Below are 23,570 nucleotides of genomic sequence, written 5' to 3'. Positions count from 1 at the left end.
AACATCTCTATTGCTAGTTTTCTCAAATGATGAACACTCTTCCACAATAATGGCTTGCAAATTAGAGAGGAATATTTCCTCATAAACTGATTGCACCTCATCTTGTTGATCACAATTTCTATCAGCACTTTGCACAAGTAAAAACACATGATCATCACTTGTCAATGGTTCATTTCCCATGAGCAACTCAGGGAAAATTATTTCAGATTTGTCATGCCTTTTAAAAGCAAGATCCACACAATGCATATCAAAATCTGAGTTCATATCAACATATGAATCTACATCATCATACCTATCAACCGTATATGCATTTTTATCTTGTCCATCACTCAAATCAAATATAGGGAAATAATCAACAACATATGTATCATACTTCACACCCTCAAAAACATCATCAATATCATAACATGTACTGGTTGGGTGTAAGAGATTAGGCACATTTTTTGATGCATACCTCTGAAGATTAGCAGCTAAGAGCTCTAAGATTCGTTCACTACTCAGTGAACCTTCTTCTTCATTTTTATTTTCCTTGGCTTCATTCTCTGTGCTATAAACATTGTCCCAATCTGATAAAGGTATTAGATCAGCAGTGCTCATGTCTTTATGCACATTCATTTCATCATTACAACAACTTGCATCTACATCATAGCCTTTACCATGTTGCTCATAAAGTGCTGCTATATGTTGCAACATAGTTTCATAACTTTGGTTGCAAACATTTTGTGGATCGAGCTTAACAACAAGGTGATCCATATCATTAAGATCTGGAACCTCAATGGGCTCATGATTAGTTGAACAATTACTTATGTTCTCACAAGTTTCTTCTTGCTCTGAATACACATCTAAATTGTCATGCTGAGAATAAGAATCACTTTCAGCATCATAAGAGGCATATCCACTCACGGATGCATCTCCTTCACTGTACTCAATCTTGTGTACAATTTTAGATTTTTTTAGCTCAGTCTCATCTATCCATTCTTTGATACATGCGACACTTTCTTCTCTCAAGGTTATAGACCAATTAGCTGAGTCAGGCACATCAAGCTCTAAAAATAACTCGATCCAAATAGACTCTTGGGGTCTGGCATCAACTGAAAGCTCATTCAATGCAGCTATAAATCTTTCATAGAAAACATATGATGACTCTTCTTTTCTTTTCCCTACTTTCCTTCTTAAAAACCAAACAAATTTATCTTGGATCTCTTGAAGACATATTGCAATTTCTTTATCAATTTCCTTTAGATTTGACAAAGGATTTGGAGATCTAGGAACCGTATCTAGATCCATCAATTTTAAAACATCTATTGAACTATTATCATGTTGATATGTCTTTACTGTTTTACAAGCTCTCTTCAAAACACATACAGTCATAAATTTTCAGATTCATACACACTTCTCCCATCATTTATGACTAATTTTTTTTCAAAACATGAAGTATGCATACTACAAATTTCTTTTCCTTTCAATGGTGACTATTTCACCTTATAAGGAACATAATTATTTCATGAATACTTGGAGAAAAAATTGTTGTTGTTGTTCACTTTAATTCTATTTGGAAATTTGAAGAATTCCTCCAAATCTCAGGTTCGTTCTTACAAAGTCGCCACCTCCCTGAAGAGGAATAAAATTTAAACCACTGATCTTCACTCTGAAACACTTTCAGATTTCTGGGTTATACCACACAGCAGAATCACATAATAATTTTCATATTTTCAAAGCAACAAGACTTTCTAGGATACATTTTCAAATCTGAAAATAACTTTCAGATTTACAACACTTTTATGACTCTTTCCTCAAATTGGATAGGCACAACTCTAGGATTCGATTCAACATGAATTATTACAACACTTCCCCAGCAAAGTCACCATTTCTGTTGTTCACCAAATCTGGTTAACCCAAGATCACCTACAAATCAATCTATGAGAAAGCTAATCTCAATCAATGAAACACTTCAGGGCTTGGACAACATAACATAGGATCCTAATGATCCTCCTACACTTCAGGTTCTACTAGACCTAGGATGGACACCCTTTGATGCATTGATTCAAACTCACTTACCCACATATGACAGCATCAATAAAAGCAGAGAAATCTCATAAAAGGCTCAAAAAACAAGGAGGGTACTGCAGATGGGCTAGATCTACACTTACAACTCAACAATGTTTTGAAACATGAGATGGATGGACACTACCATAGAACAGAAAATGAAAGATATTCTAATTTTGGATTTTAAAATGATCTCTGAGAATCCCCAGAATTGCAAGACCAGTGCCTTATCCAAGGGCAACAGAGTCATACATCAAACTGCAAATGAAAAGTCTCATTGCAAATTCATCTTTATCATGAAATATTCTTGCATAAATTCATTTCTAAGCTTATCCACAGAAAATATCAGATCCAGAAACATAAACCCTATTTTATTAATGTTTGCTCATAGAGTAAAATCATCCTTGAAGATTACCTACAAACAAGCATTACACTCACAGACACGACTGCTCATGACCAACTTGATCCTCCTTAAGAATCAGATTTGAATAAAATGAGAATACATTTCGGAGACAAATTCTATGTGAATTTGTGCATGCCTTACATACACAAGAACCTACAACAAATAACACCTATAGCATGAATCATACTCTATTCTATGGAAAAGGACACTGCCACGTACAATCTTGAAGAAAACTCAGAATTGGAAACCATAAAAATATGGAGCCTTTCTCCAAATTTTTGGAGCCCTTATAACTGAGAAGAATTGGGAATATGAAGGAGAGGGAAAAAGATCAGATTCCATTAGAACAAGCCATGTGTCTTCTTTCCCTAACTGAATTTCATTTCCTTCCCATGGAAACTGCTCTCGAAATATCTGATTTTTGTTGAAACAAACTTCATAACTACATTCCTCATTCCGAGAGCTTTCTGGTGATATATAATTCTTACATATTTGGCCAAAAAACAACCCCTAGGTGAATTAATCTCTCAATGCACCTCTGTCATTTAAATTTTTGAATTTCTCCCTATAGTTGGAACTATATATTTAACTTTAATTTTTTTCCATTTTTACTCCTACGTCCTGCCACATGGTAGCTTGTGATTTGTTAGGAGGGTCCACTGGGCACCATCTGTGATGACACCTCACCTATCCACCACTTGTCTTCCTCATCATCGCCACTGGACTGCTCCATCATCACCACCTGTACGCCATGTCATCTTTCACTATTTCATGATGGTTAATGGGCATGCATCTTCGACTTGCAAAACAATGTCGACCATCAGATCTTGATGAACCTGCATGATCGTTAACCATCCCCTTTTCCGCACGTGCTTTTTGCCACTTCGCGATTGTTAATCCTCAAGCAACTTTGGCTTACGAAATTGTGCACACCATCAATCTACTATGAACTTGCTCACCAGTTAAGTCGCCCTTTCACTATAAAATTTTCCTGGGGAACCGTGCCCACGTGGGGTCCACCTGGTCGACAGCTGTCTCTTGGATCACCTCAGGATTAGTGCCCACACGCGTGGGGTCCACTAGACACCCAACTAGCACCTTGCATCAAAAGCCCTTGAGGCTTTGACATTATAGATGAGTGTGTGTTTGTATTTAAATACCAAAAACTTCCATTCCCTAATGAATGTGGGATAATGCATTTTGACTGAAATGTGCATTTTTGAAAGCTTTCTTTGAGTTTTAATGGTGCCTTTGCAGTTGATTGAAAGCTTCAATAGTTCTTTAAACTCCACACAAGATCAACGCACAATAGGGGGAAATGCTTGGCCAAATATCTATTACAATTTTCTTGGAGACTTCACGTGGAGGGAGGGTTTGGCTAGGAGCCTGCCCAAAATGCATTTCCAGAAATGTTTCAACTTCTCCATTTCAACTTCTCCAAACTCCACGCAGAAGGTTAGACGTTGGCAATGGTCGTGGACTTTGGCATTACACTTGCACATTATCATTGCTTAAAAGTTTCTTATTTTAATTACCCTCCACCAGCTGAATTTCATTTGTTTGGATTTCATTTGCTGGGAGTTTCGTATGATTTTAACCTGCTACGTGGGAGGAAATTGCTGCATTCAAACCATGCCAATTGCATTTTCTTTAATAGTTTCAACCCTCCTCCATTTTTCACTGGCACGTGAAGGGAAGATGCTGGCAAAGGCGATGCTATCAAATTTGCTTGGAAGATTTTAAAAACCTCTCCAAACACCACGTTGCCTACTACTAATATCATTTGCTACAGGTTTTGAAGAATTTCTTAGCTGATTTCAACACACAAAGGATGCTTGTAAAATCGTGGCACTTGGCTTTACACCTACCATAAGCATTTTCCTGAAGCTTTCTTGCTCTTCCTAAAACTGCAGCAAGGAGGAGATCTGGGTAAAGTCAATTGGCATTATGGCTACCAATTGCATTTTGAAAGTTTTAAAACCCTCTTCCAAAAACTCTACTTGCCAGGTGCATTTTTTTTAATGTCTCTTCTCTGTCGCTGAAGGAGGATTTAGCATTAAACTCGCCAATTTGAAATTTCTTGGAGTTATATTAACATCTTGAACCCTATTGACATGTCTCATGATCACAATCCACATTTAAATATTCTGAAATTCTCCCAGTGAACCAAGTCGCCAATAAAATCAATGCATGAGCATGAGCCAGGTCGGGCCCTAAAGTGGGTCCGACTAAAAAGAATTTTGTTTTCATGCAACTAACCTTTGAAATGCCCCGCGAATCTTAAACATACCTCCAGAATCGATCAGCACCATTTTCGGATCATCAAACTAAGTTTTGCAACTTTCAGGCACTTGAGCCACATTTTTGCATTTAATCGCAAAGACGTAATTTTCAAACTAGTCAAAACACCTTTCTGGACCTTGCAAACTGACAAGCGTGTACTCTGATATACAAACATAAACTCTACCAAGCAGTTTCTCAAGATGAATCTCAATTGAAGAAATATTAATGGTCAAAGATGACCAACTGGCTTTGTCGGCACTGCGGACCTGATGAAGTCAATGCGTAGGCAACTCCTGATGCCTTTCTTAAAAATATCAAACGATCTCCGTAGACCCTCAAATCTGAGTCATAGGTACCTTGAAGTACATATCAAATCTTAGAATAATCAGTTCAACCAAAATGTTGACTAGGTGCAAATGGTGCGCTCATGAAAATAGCAACTTTAATTGATGTAGCAATGAAAGTACAGAACACTGAATAAGGTGGCTCAATAAACCCATTTGAAAACTGATCAAACGGATTGGCAGGAGCTTGAAATTTGAAACATATCTTGTATTTTATACCAAAAATAGCTCGGAATAAACATTCTAACATGACATTCACCGAGGCATCTTTTACAAATGTGCAAAGTGGGGGCTCTGACTAGCTCTTGAAACAAGGACTTGTGCAAACCATAAACTGCAAATGGATTGAGCTTACCAAACTGAGCAAATGGATTCATAAAGACTTGCAATTTTGCATGGAGGAACACTTTTATGCATAGAATTCAATCCACTTTTAATTTCATCATGATGATCACTTGGTCAAAAGTTAAAGGAGCTCAAAGTAGGCTACTTAATAAAATCTGCATTTGCACCTATGATGCACTTTCAGCTCACCCCTTGAATTGGGTACCTGATAAATTGATCCAAACAAAATTCTAAAAGTTGCACCACACTTCATGAGCTAAATGAAAGGTGTACAACAAGTTTCCAAAGCCTTACCCCTTGAAAATCAACTGGCTCCATTTTACCCTCTCTCTAACTTGGCCATTCAAACTGACTCATTTTATGATAATTTGGAAATGCAAAGAAATTTTTTGAAATGGGCCTCTCAAATTCACTCAAATTTAATGAGTCCCAACAGGTTCCTCAATTGGAACTCTATAATAGAAAACGTGATCCTCTCACGTAAGTTTAAAACATTTCAAACCTTGTGTACTGATTTTGCTTATGATCAAAGATTGAAAATTGTTTACAAGAACACTAAGAGATAAGGCTTCACAATGGTATTTCTCTTTGCCTTCTTATTCTATCACTTCTTTTCAACAATTAGCAAATGTTTTCATTCAAAAATTTCAAAACATTAGTTCTACAATCACTTTGACTGATTTAATGCATTGTAAAAAAGGTATTAAAGAGAAAGTGACTAATTTCATTGGTAGATATAAGCATTTGTATGCTCAAATTTCTTTTCATGTATCTGATAATGATATTCAAAGAATTTTCATTTCTAAATTTCAAAAAGATATTAGGGAAAAGCTTCTTTTGTCTGAGTTTACTTCTTTTCCACAGTTATCCACAACACTCCACAATTATCAACTGGTTCTGAGTCAAATGGAGAATCTACTCCTATGGCTCCGAGTGATAAGGGGGAGAGTGTTCAACAACCGTTTGCAAATTTCAAACCAACAAAAAGCTTCATCAAGTTCAATGATACAATCAACAACAACAATGTCAATGCTACAACAGGTGTGCCTCCTATTTCTAAATTCTTTAAAAAAGAAAGACAATTTACTCCTTTGAATGAATCTTTACATAGTATTATGTCATAGTTGTTATAAACAAATTCTTTCAAACTTCCTCCTACCAAACCAGTTGACCCATCTAATCTTGCATCCTCTTATTTTGATAGTAATTCCTTTTGTCAATTTCATTGTCATCTTGGTCAAGACACTGAGAAATGTTTTACATTGAAAAGTAAGATTCAAGATTTGATTGATAATAATACTATATATGTGGCAGGTGTGAATGATAGGGGAAACAAATTAGTAGCTCCTCCTAATCAAAGTTTTAAGATTTTTACTGATCCTTTGCCTTCTCATACCTCTAACTTGATTGAGACTGAACATACCTCTTTCTCTCCTTATGAGATTACTACCACAACTCTAAATTTGGTGAACATGGTAGAGAAACAAGAGACACCTAAGGACCCTTGTATTACATTTTGATGGGATGGGGTATGGGATAGACTAGCCTAGTCTATGCTCTTGGATCCTTCCCTTGGATCACCTGGTGTTCACTTCACACCCTAGGGTCTCTAAGACTTCCCTTGTTTGAGGAATCCCCTGACCTTGCCCAATCCACCCACCAATGAGTTGCAATGCTACTCCTAAGGTCTCACCTACTCATGAGACTCAAAATACCTTACTATGGCTAATAAGGACTTGGCTTGTTCCACACCTTCCAAGGTCTTAGCAAGGTTAGGTCAAGTCAATTTCATGGTTTTTCCACCCATTCATGTGCCCCCAAGAGGTTTGAAGATTCCAACCCCTTACCGATTTCACTTTTTTGTGTTTTTGCCTTCAAATAGGGCTACAAGGATTAGGACCAATTAGGCCTCCTACCCAGTCCTTTAGGGCTCCCTCTCACAAACGATGCACAAACTACCCAAACTCCCAAAATGGACTACCATTCATTTTTCAAGGGCTCAAGGATTTCTCTAGTTTTGGGCCTCCAAGTGGTCGTACAGTGCCTTGGGTGAATTTTGGGGTTTTTAAGGGTTTTGTGAGGGTTTTTAGGATCTGCCTGGGTCACAATGAATGTTTTGAGCTTTAGCCACCTTGTTTGGGTTGTTGGAGGCTCCTCCTTCACACCAACTATGCTTCACTCACTCCTCTACACCCCCTCCAAAGGGTGCACTCTCCTCTGACCAACCTTGCTCTCCAAGACCTCTGCAACTTGACCTTTCCTAGTTGGGCATTGTTCAGTCTCGCCTAGGAGTGGGTCTATATATGGCCTCCCTATATTTTCATGGGCCCTACTTGCATTGAACTATGGTACAAGGTATGCACTCTCATTCCCCATGGTTTCATGGTGATTCCACAATGGGGAATGGAGTTATGCATCCATTTACTCAAACCAGTCCAAAACTGGATAGTGAGAAGGCAATTTACAAACTATTTACAAACACACACAAATTGAAAATAAAAACCTAATCTAATTGCTCACAATAAAATTATTTACACCATAGGAAACATTCGACACAGTTTTGCATGCAAATCAATCCATTAATTTGCTTGGTTGCTTCATTCAAACTGACTGGTAACCAACAAAATAGTCACAATCAAGCTTTCCTTCCTTGGGTCGTACAACAATGATTAACTTCCTCATATTTTAGGGTTTGAAACATCTTATACTACCCATACCTTGGTTGGTGTGCCAAAATTAGGACTCTCCATGCTCAATAAGGGTCTTTGACCATTTGGGTGGAAAAGTTGCTTGACAACTTTTAAAAGTTGTCATGTAGCTTTTGCATCTTTTAAGCATCTTTGCCATTGTTGCTTTTCATGACTCCTAAGCCTATTTTGGACTATCCTAAGGATAGTAACATGCCAATAAGGCCTAACACACATCCAAAGGCACACTCAACCTCTCCTACACAAGAAATCACAACAAAACACTAAGGACCTAAAACTAGGACCTAGTCAAGAACAAATGAGCTCATGGCTCTTATTCATATACAAAGGCTTCAAAAGAAGCATAACACCAACAAAACAAAGAAGGAGGAAGAGCTTGGAAGGTTTCTCCTACACCACATTTGACCCTAGTGATACCATTAGAGCACCTGATGGACCTTTATACAAAGTTGTGAAGGTTAAGGAAATACCTTCCCACGGTTCCCTCATTGATCCCTCTTGCATGGTTAATGTCATCACTAAGGAGTATCTTTTCACTTTACAATTGCATAAACCAATTTATGATGACACTAATGTGCTTGTGAAGTTATTTGATGGCTTCTCTTATCCTACCACTGCTTCTATCACCCTTTTTGTTGAAGTTCACACTAAATCTATGGATGTCAACTTCGTTATCATTCTTTCTTCTAAGCAACTCTATGTGAAGTTGGGCTACACTTGGCTATCTTCCATGAAGGCTATCGCTTCTCCAATTCATAAGTGTTTGAAATTTAACCACAATGGAGAAATCATAACTATTAACCACAGCTTATTTCGACCATTTGAAAGAAGCCCAGGTGTTTCTATTGATCTCTTTTGGCCTAAGAAATTTCAATCTCTTCCACAAAGGAGTGATGCTCTTTTCCAATCTTAATAAAAATGGAAGAAAGATATGGTTTTATCCTTAAGTCAACCTAGATCCCAAACAATTGACATTCTTATCATTTTTGAAGATGAAGTTCTTCCCCTAATGGATAGAACTAATCTTCCTTCTAAGGAAGATCCACAACCTATTCCTATGGATGTATCTATGCCTTCTCCTAACAAGACCAACAACATTCCTCTTAAGGTTAGACTTGTACCACCTCCTCATGATGGACTTGGTTTCCTTTGTTGGTATTTGGATGTGTTGCATTGGTTTTTTCATTGATGTCAACACTTATCGGCACTTGGAGATCTTTGGTTATGTTCATCGGCATGTTCAGTGACTTTTTCATAATCACTGGTATCTAGTTCACCGATAGATTATATTGTTCGCCGGCACCAAGGATGATCTGTTATCATCTGGAGATTACTTGGTTATGTCGAAGACATTGTTTGGACACTTTGTTTTGGTGATTTGGTCATTGATCTAATCAGGTTTGTGTATTTGTTGTTACCGGCAAATAGGTCTAGGCTAAGGACCGCCAAGCATTATCTATTTTAGATCAGCATGAAATGTTATGGAAATGATTTGTTATTATTGTAAATGCATTGAGCCAACATAATGCATCGCATATTGATTCATTTGTAATTGATTTTAATTGCAATATTCTTTGTAAGCTGACCTACACATTTGGTCTTAGGTTTTGGTATATATGTAAGATCTCATTTGTGAGATGAAGTAGGAGAGAAGGCGAAAAAGGATTGTAATAAGGTATATGCAAATATAAGCAGAGCTATACATGCAGATATCATTTGAAGATTCAAGGAAGGTTTTGGAGAAAGCAATCTGAGCTTAACCGGTACTAAATCCAGAATATGAAGATTCTATTTTCTGTAGTACTTTATCATTAGATTTAACCATGCAATTGTACTCAGTGTGACTCTCATTTTGTGATTGAGCAGTGAGCTCTAGGTAGTTGGCATTTCTGCATGTGTAGACCCCATATTGTACACACATACTATCTGCAGTAGTATCATTTGATTGTGGGTAAGGTTTCCCACCATGGTTTTTCCCCTTATAGGGTTTCCACATACAAATCTCTTTGTTATGTATTGTGGTTGTTATTTGTCTTTTTGTTTCATGCATTAACCTTTGCCGGTATTGCAATTAACTGTTAAACTATCTATCGGCATTAAGTTTGGTTTACCGATATTATGTATTAAGTTTAGTTAAGTCTTAATTGGGTTGAAATTAATCGACAACTGATTCACCCCCTCCCCCCCTCTTAGTTGCATCTAGGTCCTAACAATTGGTATCAAAGCTTAGTCCTCTTTTTGCAGAAGTTTATTAGCTTGAGGAGATTCTAAGGCAACTAACTATTTCAAGAAGGACAGTTTGAAGCTTGATGCAACTAACTATGGTATATGGAAGATCGAGATGGAGACACATTTGAATTGCATTGGAAGAGACATATGGGATGTTACAAAGAGTGACTATGTTGGTCCTACTCAAAGTCAACCTAATCCACCAACCTTGGCTAAAGATCAGGAGAATGATTGCAAAGCAAGAGAAGCACTTTTGAGGGCATTGTCTGATCAGCAAATCATGGGATTATCAAACCGATCTACTGCTAAAGCTATTTGGGATAAATTGGAGACATTGAATGAAGGTGATACCATAGTCAAAATTGCAAAACTGGATTACTCTCGGGTCAGATATGAAAGTATGAAGATGGAAGAAGATCAAGGGATTTCTGCTTTTATGGAAAGAGTAAATGAAATTGTTTTGGGTATACAATGTTGTGGAGGATCCTTAAGTGAAGATGAAATTGTTTCTAAAGTTTTGAGATCTTTGCCACTGGCATATAAAATGAAAGTAACTGCTATTAATGAATTGAGAACAATGCCTAATGCATCAATATCTAGAGACACTTTGGTTGGAAAACTTTCAGCTTTTGAACTTGAGGAATTTGGTCATGTTGCTACAATTAAGATAGATTTGGCTTTCAAAGCTTCATCATCTACAGCAGCATCATCATCATCTGATAAATCTTATTAGAAAGCACTCTATGCTAGAGAACTTGAGGAAATCAGAAAAGATAATGAAGAACTTGAAGAGCTTGAAGCACTATTTGCAAGGAAAATGTCTAAAGGTCGAGTTGGAAGTAAGTATGAAGGTAAAGCACCATTTAAATATTTTAACTACAATAAAATTGGTCATATGGCATCTAGGTGTCCTGATAGACATGCAAGATTGAAAGAAGAAGCTAAAAGCACATATAAGCCTAACCCTGAATATCAGAGATACAGATTTAAGAAGAATAGAGACAAATCATGTTATTATGTTGATGAAGGAGTAACTGATGATTCTGATGAGGATTCGACAAACAATGGATGGGCTTTTGTTGCTATAATAGAAGATCAACCGACACCTACTGTTCACTTGGTAGAGCAGGCCCTGGAAGCTAAAATTGAAGAAAAGGATGAATGGATCATTGATTCTGGATGTTCCCATCATATGACTGGTGATAAGAGTAAATTCTTAATTTTTCAGGAATACAATGGAGGTCTAGTAAGATTTGGGGATGATAAAGCTTGTTTGATCAAAGGAAAAGGCACTATATCTTTTGATGGTAAGCACAATTCTGATAATGTTTACTATGTTGAAGGTTTGAAGCATAATCTTTTGAGTGTTGGTCAATTAGTTGAAAAGGGATTTTAGTTACAATTCAAGAATGGTAAAGGCAAAATCATGAATAGAACTGGTTTGGAAATTGCAACTAGTAATCAGACTAGAGGTAATATCTTTCATTTGAATAACAATGAGAAAGCATGTTTGATTGCACATATTGACAAAAGTTGGTTATGGCATAAGAGACTTTGTCATGTAAATTTTGATTGCATTGTGAAAATCAGTACAACTAAGGTAGTAAGGGTTTTGCCTAAGATTGTTAAACCTCACAATCTGATATGTAAGGAATGTCAATTTGGAAAGCAAGTTAGAACAACTTTTAAGAGTATTCCAGAGAAATCTAATAATGTTCTTGACTTAATTCATATTGATTTATGTGGTCTAGCAAGAACTAGAAGTTTACAAGGAGATGGATATTTTATGCTAATCATTGATGATTATTCTAGAATGTGTTGGGTTACTTTTCTCAGGGAGAAATCAAAAGCTTTTGGGAAATTCAAATTATTCAAAGTGATGGTAGAAAATGAAACCAGTAAGAAAATCAAATGTTTGAGATCAGATCAAGGAGGTGAATTCACATCTAAAGAATTTAATACATTATGTGAAGTGAATGGAATCAGAAGACAGTTAACAGCACCTCGGACACCCCAACAGAATGGAGTTGTGGAAAGGAAGAACATAAATATCTTAGATGTAGCTAGAAGAATGATATCAGAAGCAAACCTACCTCATGTGTATTGGAGAGAAGCAGTCAATACAACAGTTTATACATTCAACAAAGTTCACATCAAAGATGAAACTGATAAGACCCCTCATGAACTATGGTTTGGTAATACTCCTACTCTTAAATATTTCAGAATATTTGGAAGCAAATGTTATATTAGGAGAGATGAGTATATTGGCAAATTTGATCCTAGAAGTGATGAAGGAATATTTCTTGGTTATTCATCTAAGAGCAAGGCATATAGACGTTTTAATAAGAGATTGCAGAAAATTGTTGAAAGTGCAAATGTCAAGATCGATGAATAGTTTAGAGGTAATACAAGGTCAATGGACTTTGAACCGGAAATAGATATTAACACAAATGAACCTATAATGAGTACACTGTTACAGAATGTTGATCCAGTTACACCGGCATCATCTGAAAATTCCACAGTGACTGAAGAATAGCAACAAGTGAATACACCCAGGTATGTAAGATTGAATCATTTTGAAAGTCAGATAATTGGGAACAAGTATCAATGAGTTATGACAAGAGGAAGACTGACAAATGAAGAGGTATGTCTAGTTTCTCAAATTGAACCTACACCAGTTATTGAGGCATGTGAAGATAAGCATTGGATTAAAGCTATGGAAGATGAATTGGAACAATTTGAAAAGAATAACACATGGACATTGGTTCCCCGACCTAAAAACAAAAATATAATTGGAACTAAATGGGTATTCAGAAATAAACTTAATGAAGATGGTAAGGTAATTAGAAATAAAGCAAGATTAGTGTGTAAGGGATATTCTCAAAAAGAAGGAATTGACTACAATGAAACCTTTGCAACAGTAGCTAGAATTAAGGCAATCAGATTATTCTTGGCTTTTGCAACACACAAGAACTATAAAGTATATCAAATGGATGTTAAATGTGCATTTCTAAATGGTGATCTTGAAGAGGAAGTTTACATTGTACAACTTAATTGATTTTCTTTGATAGATGACAAAGATATGGTTTGCAGGTTAAGGAAATCTTTATATGGATTAAAGCAAGCTCCTAGAGCTTGGTATGCTAGATTGGACAAATATCTTTTTAAGCTTGGTTACACCAAAGGTAATGCTAATAGCAACTTATATTACAAAGTAACTAATGATGACATCTTGGTTATTGAATTTTTTGTTGATGATATCATATTTGGAGGAGAAGATGGATTGTGTAAAGACTTTTCTAATAAGATGCAGGAAGAATTTGAAATGTCTATGATTGGAGAGATTAAAAAAAATTAGGATTGTAGATTTCACAGACTGGTAAAGGTATATTCATAAATCAATCAAAGTACTTGAAGGAATTACTTAATAAATTTGGCATGGAAAACTCTAAACTGGTAAGTACACATATGACTAAAACTAATAAATTATCTTTGAAGGATGAATCAGCACTTGTTAATCTGACAAGATACAAATCTATGATAGGAGGTTTAATGTATTTGACACAAACAAGACCTGATATTATGATTGCAGTATGTGTTTATGGTGAAAATGGATTACAACAATGTTGAAAGACTAAATGAATTCAACCATAAAACCCTAGCCTAACAACAACAAAGATCCACCATAACATATGAAGATTACCTAAGACAATGCAAATCAAATGAAATCACAAAGATTATACCATCACATGTCCAATAGGGTTTGGATCTCCATTCTTCCTATCTCCCTTGATCTTGCTTGATATATTTGCTCTCAAATTTTATGTGCAGAAGAGCTCAACAAAGAATGGAAATGTGGTTACAAGTAGGCTTGATCGCATATGAAAGAGTGTAGTCAATTGATTAGGATGCATAGATTGATTAGGGTTGATAATGAAGGAAGTATCCTCTTATATAGAAGACACTATATGAAATGGAGGGATAAGATTGAGAGGTGTAAAAGATAAATGGTCGGCTATGATTAGAGGGTAGGTAAAGAAAATAAGAAAATAATAAGAGGGTAGGTAGTGAAGGAATTAAGAGATGAATGACATGTGTCATAGGTGGAAAAGGTTAATGAATTAATTAAATAAATAAAGATTTATTTAATTAATAGAAGAAGTGGGACCAATTAAATAAATAAGTATTTATTTAATTTAAGAAAGGATTATTTAAATAAATAAATGTATTTATTTAAATGATAAATAAGGCTAGAAGAGGATAAATGAATTAATTAAATAAATAAATATTTATTCAATTAATAGAAGAATTAGGCTTAGATAATCAAATAAATAAAGATATTTATTTAATTAGACTGAACAATTTTAGGTGTCTACATTTTGCCCCTCTTTGAGACAATGCAACTTGTTGTGTTGTTTCAAAGAAGATAATATGAACTGATACAAAGTTGCCCCAAGATGGGAATGATATGCCCCCTCGAGAGATTGGATGAAAATGTCTGGAAAGATCGCAGACAATCTCTCGATAAAAAAGAAAGGCTACAATGGACTGACCGGATAGAATAGAGTGACAAAGTCACAGGATAAAGAAAACTGACTTGGGAAATGAGGGCTAGGGCTAGGGCAGTCTATAAAATAGACCACGAGGGGAATACATCCTCATTGTCATCCACACATCCAAGAGATCAGAGTTTAGAGAGAGGGAATAGAGAAGCAATAGTCAGCAGCAATGGCATTGGTTCATAGATTCGATCATGTTCGCCGATTTCAGAGACCAGTAGATGCAGGAGAGCCGGTGAGTACCACAAAACCTCTTTTGTACTTTGTTGCAATAACTGTTGTCATAAATGCATGCTAGGTAGGGTAATAAATGATTTTTAGAATATGTCAAACAATGTCAAAAAATGCTTAGGCACATCTGCATTGGTGCCAGGCACGTTTGTGCAGGAAAAAGCGTCTGTGCAAAATGCAAGCGCGTTTGCATTGTGCAGGCGCGTTTGTGAATTGTGGGCATATTTGTGCAGGATAGGCACGTATGTGTAGTGTATAGGCATGTCTATGTATTTCAAGCGCGTTTGTGCAGAGTAGGTGCATTTGTGCAATTTGTAAGCGTGTTTATGTCATGAAGGCGTGTTTATGTCTTCAAGGTCAAATCGGCAGTTCTGTGATGAACATATGATGTCGATTGGATAAGCTGCTGAGAGGATACACTCAAGCAGGTCCTCTAGGGAAGACTAGGATAGCAGATAGAGCTAGGATTGACAATTATGTGATAGAACATACATTGCCAATTATGAAACTACTCAAGAGGATACACTCAAGCAAAAGCCCTAAGATAGGATAGATCGAGGCACTTTGTGATGAACAGGGAGTACCAAGACAAAGTACTTTGTGATGAACAGGGAGTACTAAAAAAGAGCAGCACTTTGTGATGAACAAGGAGTGCAAATATGAGCAGCACTTTGTGATGAACAGGGAGTGCAAAAACACGTAGTACTTTGTGATGAACAAAGAGTACCACTAGGATAGAAGCAACACTTTGTCATGAACAGTGAGTGTCACTAGGATAGATAGCAACACTTTGTGATAAACAATGAGTGTCACTTTGACTAACATGATTGTTTTGCTTGACTGCAGGAGTACTTGCCTATGCTGGAGTCGTGAGAGAGATTCCCATCAACGCAAAGATTACGACCAGAGCTGACATTCGAGGACCGAACTGCTATTGAGGGTATGGGTCTATGATACATTTTGTATGTGCCTGAGTTTCAGGCAAACATGGGTTTGCTGACTGCACTTGCTGAGAGATGGCATTCTGAGACATGCACTTTTAATTTGCCAATGGGTGAGATGACAATCACCTTAGAGGATGTATACAGGATATTGAGGATACTGATCGATGGGGAGTTGGTTCCTTACGATCGATACAGAGACAAGAATGCACTGAGATGAGTGTTCCAGGTTCTGGGAATGGAGATGAGGGTTGGACGCGTGGCTTGGGATACCATGACACAGACAAGATTAGCACTACCAACAGTGTTGGTAGGAGTTATCAGTGGGTTCCTCTATCCAGATAGGGTGACACAAGGATTGGCTGTGTAGCCATATGTATTTTGACATTATTGTATCATGACACTTATGATTTTAACATATATATATGACATGATTCATCTTTGCAGCAGCTATATGCATGTGTACCTATGTGATGCTTATGTTTCTATGCATGATGCTTATGATATGGATTCAAATATGTACATGAGGAAATGCAATATTTTTGTTCTTTTATGTTTTTATATGTTATGCATGGTGCAAATGTGAATGTATGAAATGTAAATGAATATGATGAGGATGTAAAATGTGCTAACATGTGTTGTGTGTAGGATGTGATGCAATTGTGATATCTATATGTATGTACGAAATGCTTACATGTGGTAATGCAGGTGCAACTACATGAAATACAAATGTTTTTGGTGTTTCATTGTACTCAGTCATGTGATAATGGGCTACACAGATTTGGGAAGGATGATGGAAGTCAATCCAGAAAGGGGGATGGAAGATAGAAGATATGAAAGTGAAAGAGCTTCTTGTGCGTTATCATCATTGAGCTTTATTATGGCAAGTAGGTTATGACAATCGAGGCATATGTTCGACCCAAAAAGTCATTGTACCTATTTTCATGGAGATAAGACAATCATAAACAAGGAATGCCCCAGTTCATACTAGACTCTCAGTGTCCTCATATCCGTGGACAAGTCATAGCATTACTAAGAGACAATCCATAGACAGTAAAAGAAAAATAGGTGACGATACCCCATCCTTGCCTTTCTAGTCAAAGACATCCTAGAGATAAAATCTCTAGTCAGAGACATCCTGGAAAAGCTAAAAGACATGTCACCAAAAAGATAAAATCAAAAGAAAACCAAAACTCGACACCAACATCCACTGTAGTCCTCAAGTTTAGTGTCTCTTGTCACTTGTATAAGTCTTATTTGATTGTGGTCACAATGTTTACTTTCACAAAAGGATAGATAGCACTGAACCATAATGTTGTCTGAGTCTGTTGAAAGATTTGATTTGTTGAAGCTCATTGTTACTACTGTGTCTCATCTGAAACTGACTGAATCCATGAAACTGATACTTTATTGCAGAGAAAGCGAAACTTTATTGCAGATTGGCGATGCAAATGTTTATTGTGCATTATGCATGGATAGACTAAAGAAAAGTGGAAGAAACTATACTCCTCAAAACATGTGATGCTCTCAGTTCCACACCCATCACTAGATGTAGGATTTGCCTTAGCCACAGATAGGATTTGATTTATTATGGATGGAAAAGGGGTGAAAAGGGAGGTTTATTATAAATGGCAAACCAATCTTGGGTAGATCAATAACAAGCCATGATGGGAATGTGTAAGTTTATTATGAATGGATAGGTTGTGATTGTGTGCAAAGTGAAATGATGAAATGGAATCCTAAAGGAGGGAGGAGCAATGTCTCTACACATGGCGTCGGTGACCCAGTTTTCACCATGGTACTTGCCCAGGGTGCCACCGAAGTGGTTTTCACCGTTGGATGAAATGTTTTCTCTTTACTTTTTTGATTTTTTGATTTTTTTGTTGTCACAAGGCACCTGTTTGCCAGGTTTTCACCAGGTAACAATTTTTATGTTTTATGATTTTTTTTGTATTTTGTATTTTATTTTATTTTTTTGTATTTTTGAATTAGGATACTCTGAAGAGCTATGTGTAAAACCTACGAAGGTGCATGTTGTTAATAGGATCCTCCAAAGGTTCACCCTCTAGGGTTGAGAGTTGATATGCACCAGATCCATAAACTATCATGATGATGTAAGGACCAAGCCAATTTGGTTCGAACTTGCCCTTCTTCTCTCTGTCTTACTGATTTTTAGAATTTTCTCTGAGAAATAAGTCACCCACCTCAAATGTACGAGGCTTTACCTTGTGATTGTAACTGTGATGTTCCTTGACTAAATGATATGTAACTCGAGTGACTATCTTCCTTGATAAGGGAACTGAGATAGAATTACTAATGTGTCGACTACACATGCCCGTATGCGTGTCACCTAAAGAAGTTTGGGCATCCTTGATAACAAAGTCCCTTGAGGAAGCTCCATTAAAGGTCCATGATGCATCGCCAGAAGGGAAAGGATGTGCGAAACAAGTGGATGAGTGATGAAGGCTTATGATTGTGAAAAGAAGTTAAAGTAGGATAGAATGATAGAGACTTAGGATCAGCATGTATGCCTTTTGACTTGAAATTTTAGAACTTTTTCCCCCAGTTATTTTGATATTAGGGGAGATCAAGTCTTGTTCTTTTTCTTTCATAGGATTTTTATCCTTCACTTTGATTTTTGTAGAGTCCAATAGCTTTTGATTTTGATTTGAACTAAAGGACTTTTCTCTATTTTTGACTTTTAGATTTTTCTTTTCAAAGCTTGATTTTTGATCCCCAATTAGTAAGGGATTTTGTGATTCTTGTTGATCCAAGTCTAGGAGAGGAGTAGAAATGGAATGAGTGGATGAAATGGTAAGGCTATGTGAGTTCTCAAGAGGGTTGGCGATATGCTCAATAGATTCTTTGTTGGAACCACTCTTAGGATTATTGATATCAAGAGTTGCTTGCACCACTAGAGGAGATTTGCATTTAAACTTAGTAGCTTCTATGATAACCACTTTTGTGATATTCACAATATTCATCATCATTCCACCAACTTGATTTGACCTTTGGCTCATATGGAGGCAAATATGGAATTGTTAAGATCTTGTTTGCCACTACTTTCTTGAAAACTGATTCTAGTGGTTCTCCTAATGGGGTGTACTTCCTTCATGATCTGGAAGTTGTTTGAGTATTTACTTGATTATTTGTAGAGCTTGATCCAAAAAAAATGATCTTGGGACATACTGTATTAGCATCCACAACACCATCATCAATTGTGTTTTTATTTTTATTCCAAAATATTGGCTTGTCTTTTCCTTTAAAGTCCTCTTTGTTTTCCTTGAATATCTTAATGACTCCTTGTTCAATTAGGACCTTCTATGTTGTTAAGCCTTTTTCAATGACATCCTTGAAGGTGGACAAACAAGCTTTCCTTATATCATAGCCAATGTCTTTGTTAACATTCTAGGTGAACATTTCTACCATTTGTTTTTGTGGAATTTCACAAGAGCATCTGCTTGCTAGATTCCTCCATCTTTGTAAAAATGATGAAAAAGACTCTCCATCTTTTTGTTTGGTGTTGCACAAGGTAGTGACTGATATATTTGTCTCTATGTTGTATGATAAATGTTCTATAAATGCCTCTTCTAGATCACCCCATGACTTAATACCAGGTGGAAGTTGGGAGAACCATTCCATAGCTTGATCACCTAAGCTTTGTGGGAATAATCTCATCAAATATGTCTCTTCTACTGCTACCTCAATGCAAGCTATGAAAAATTGTCTTATGTGTGCCTTAGGATCCCCTTTTCCTCTATACTTATCAAACTTGGGTGTCACAAAATGTGTAGGAAATGGAGGCATTGGAATGCTCTTATCAAATGGATAAGGGCATATGTCTCGCATTGTGTAAGTTGGCTTTGGTGTATATATGTCCTCCATTTTCTTTTGTAAATCCTTGATTTGTTGCTCCAAATTGTTCTTAGGTGGAGACCGAATTCCTGGACCACACCCCATGCCTGAACCAATGTGTGGAGGAGCATGTTGCATATATAGATGATATTGATCATACACATGTTCATATGGAGGAGGTCTATAATGATGATGCGTATATGGACCACTTGGTATAGAGTCATGGTGAAGAATAGAATATCTATTTTGTCCATGTATACCATACTCTATAGGAATGTCATGAGTTTGTTCTAGTGTGTTGCCCCCAAATTTGGCGTGGGGTTTCCTTGTGTCCAAATTTGGAGCCTTCCTCTGGATATCCAATTGCTTTGGTGGTTGATCCTGAGCTTTGGTATGTGATTGAGTATATTTTTCTACATAAGACTTCCATAATGGTCTGCGAAGGTGAGTATCATATGCTTGACCATGTGTGTATGGGACCTCTGGTTTTTGAAAAAAAGATGATGGTGATTCAAGCACCATATGTGGTCTTCTATTGCCTCCACTATTAGGCCTCCTTTGATCCATGTTGGAGTGAGATTATTGCAAAGGTCGATTTTCCATTATTTGAGACATGTCAAAATCATGAGGTATCTTGGCTCCACTTTGTGCCATCATTTGTAAGAAATATTGTCTATCCCTCCTCATTATTTCCTCAACCAATCGATTGAAACGGGGATTCATAATGGAGTCTTCCACTTCTGCTGAATGTATTGAAATGTTTTCCATATTGTCATTGTGTGTATCATTGTTGTTTGTAGTGTCCATGTTTTCAACATTTGGAATGTTTCTATAGGCATCCATGTCAGGTAATGTAGTATGATCAGAATTGAAAAAGATATCATTGTCATACTCATAGGAACTCATGTTTGTGGACTCTTGAGCCTCTTTAGCTTCTCTCCTAGATTTTTGGGAACGGGTTTCAACCATGAACTAGGTCTTGACCAAGATGTGTGAGACTAGATGAAAATGGAAAGAGTATGGAAGACCAAGAGTTGGATGGAATTTAAATGAATCTGAGGTGTACTTGCAATGTCCAAAGTGTAAGACCAAGTATATATGTAGTAGAGTAGGTGTGGCTTCAAAAGAGATGATAGTTTCTCTTGATGAGGTAAGTTGACCTTGACTCTAAGTAAGACCAAATGAGACCCAAAGGTGATAGACCTTGATGAGGGACCACTTAGCAAAATGTTGTTGTATGTAATGTGTTGACAAAGTATGATGAGGACAAGCAAATGACCTTTTGACTCAAGTTTAGACAAATGTGAATGTAATGTAAGGTGTAAAGCAATGATGGACTTTGTGAGACCCAAAGATAGGTTGAATGCTAGATGAAAATCTAGAGAAATAACTTAGGAAGCTCAAGAATTCTGAAACTGATTGCTCTTGCTTGTTGGACTATAAATTTTTCCAATTTGTGAAGTTGTTTGTTGTGACCAAATCTGAAATTTTGACTGTATTTCTGTGACAAGAGGACACAATGTTGATGAAGACTCAATGTTTGCAAGTGTCTAGACTCAAAATGACTCAAAGAAAAATGTGTTGATTGATGTAAAAAAAATTTGCATACACTTGAAGACACAAAAGACACAATGTTTTGTTATTTGGTCTTGAATGTTTGATTGTTCAAAATAAGTCAAGCGCAATTCTTATGGTTGGCCAAGACAATAGTTGTTGATCCCACATGGAGTTTCCCCCGAGGCTATGCTATTCAGATCGGATACTTAGATGCTTGACCCCATTGGCTCCACCCTCGGCACTCACTTCTCAGGGCAGCCAAGCATCAGTCCCCATGAAAAATCCTCATGGTGAACTTTGTATCTCTACTAAGAACCGTATGTGTGTGGGCCGCTACCAGAGGTCTGACCTCCTGGCCCAACAATTAGAAGAATTTTGGCTTCTAAAACAAAAAGGTGCTAGTAAGGGCATCCACTTGTGTGGCCATACATGTGACACTTTCAGCTCTGTAAATACAGAAGGCTCCTAGCCGGTAGGGGTTACGCCCTACAACTGATCAAATAAATTTGACCAAACGGGTTTATGGGGAGACATAGTGTCGGTATGAACTAATTAGCACACGTTATCCATAGTTTTCACCATGAATACAGTTGTTTATAGTGGTTCAGAAGAGGTGGGTTTTCCTCACTACCACTTGGGTCATTCTCTCCTCACTAGTAGTCCTAATGACCACATGGGGAGACAGGCCCTCTAAAGATGAAACAAAAAGAGCCTATTGTTCAAGACACAAAAGACAATGGTTCAATTTTAGTGCACCAATTGAAGTGTTTGCTAGTCTATGAGAACAAGGCACACAATAAAGATCAAAAACCCTTGCCAAGGTCCTACAACAAAGATTTGTTAGTAGTTTGGATTGTTTCAAATGATCACCTCTTCCTGCAAGCACACAAGTTAGGTAAATTTTAGATCCAAAAGACTTTGTGAAATAGGGGCCTTCAACAATGCATTTTATTAACCAATTCAAAGATTTGATTCATCATAAAAAAAGGCCACCTGTAAAATTTCAAGAGATTTTCAGAAATGTAAGAAAATCCAAAAAAATTTCTAATTTGCTCCAAAAATTAATTTTTTATGAAAAATCATAAACAATTCATATAAAATGCAAAATCGATCCAAAAAATCTGAAATTTTTACTAGAGAGTCCTGATGGTCTTCCAAACTTGCATAAAAAAATTTCTGCAACAAATCCAAGCAATTTGTGAGATATGAGTAAAATAATGCAAAACCCTAATTTTCAAAGATCCAATTTTTGAGGAATTATTTTGCATCAAATTTAAAATCACAAAGAATAGATCCTATGTATAATTCTGAGAGATTTCCAAAAATGTAAGAAAATCCAAAAAATTTGCTAATTTGCTCTCAAAATTATTTTTTTATGAAAAATCATAAAAACTTAATATAAAATGAAACTTTGATCCAAAAAATCTAAAATTTTTACTAAACACGTCTGATAATTTTCCTACCCGCAAAAAAAATTTGATGCCAAAATTCGAAGTCTTTTGTGAGATCTGATCAAAATAAGGAAAAACCCTAATTTTTAAAGATCCGATTTTTAGGGAAATATTTTGCATCAAAATTAAAATCACAAAGAACAGATCCTGTGTATAATTATGAGAGATTCCCAAAAATGTAAGAATATCTGAAAAATTCGCTCATTTGCTCTCAAAATTATTTTTTTACGAAAATTTACAAAAAAATCATAGAAAATTAAAATATGCTCCAATAGATCTGAATTTTTCTTTGCGAGCTCTTGATACTGTCTTCAATCTGCAAAATATATTTGGTGCAAAATTTCCAAGCCCTTTGTGAGATATGATCAAATCTCTCCAAGATCTTGATTTTGTGTCCAAAACCCTAGTTGCACAAGGTTATTCTCCAAATTGTTTTACAAAACAGCAATATAGGGTTAGAAAAATCTACAAAAAACATAGATCTAACAAAAATCCATGTCCCACCAGGCATGCCAAAATATTTATGGTGAAAATGGATAACAACAATGTTGAAAGACTAAATGAATTCAACCACAAAACCCTAGCCTAACAACAACAAAGATCCACCATAACATATGA

Source organism: Cryptomeria japonica, chromosome 8, assembly GCF_030272615.1.
Source record: "Cryptomeria japonica chromosome 8, Sugi_1.0, whole genome shotgun sequence".
Taxonomy (NCBI): domain Eukaryota; kingdom Viridiplantae; phylum Streptophyta; class Pinopsida; order Cupressales; family Cupressaceae; genus Cryptomeria; species Cryptomeria japonica.
The sequence above is the reverse complement of the archived record's forward strand: the minus strand, read 5'-3'. Positions refer to the sequence as shown.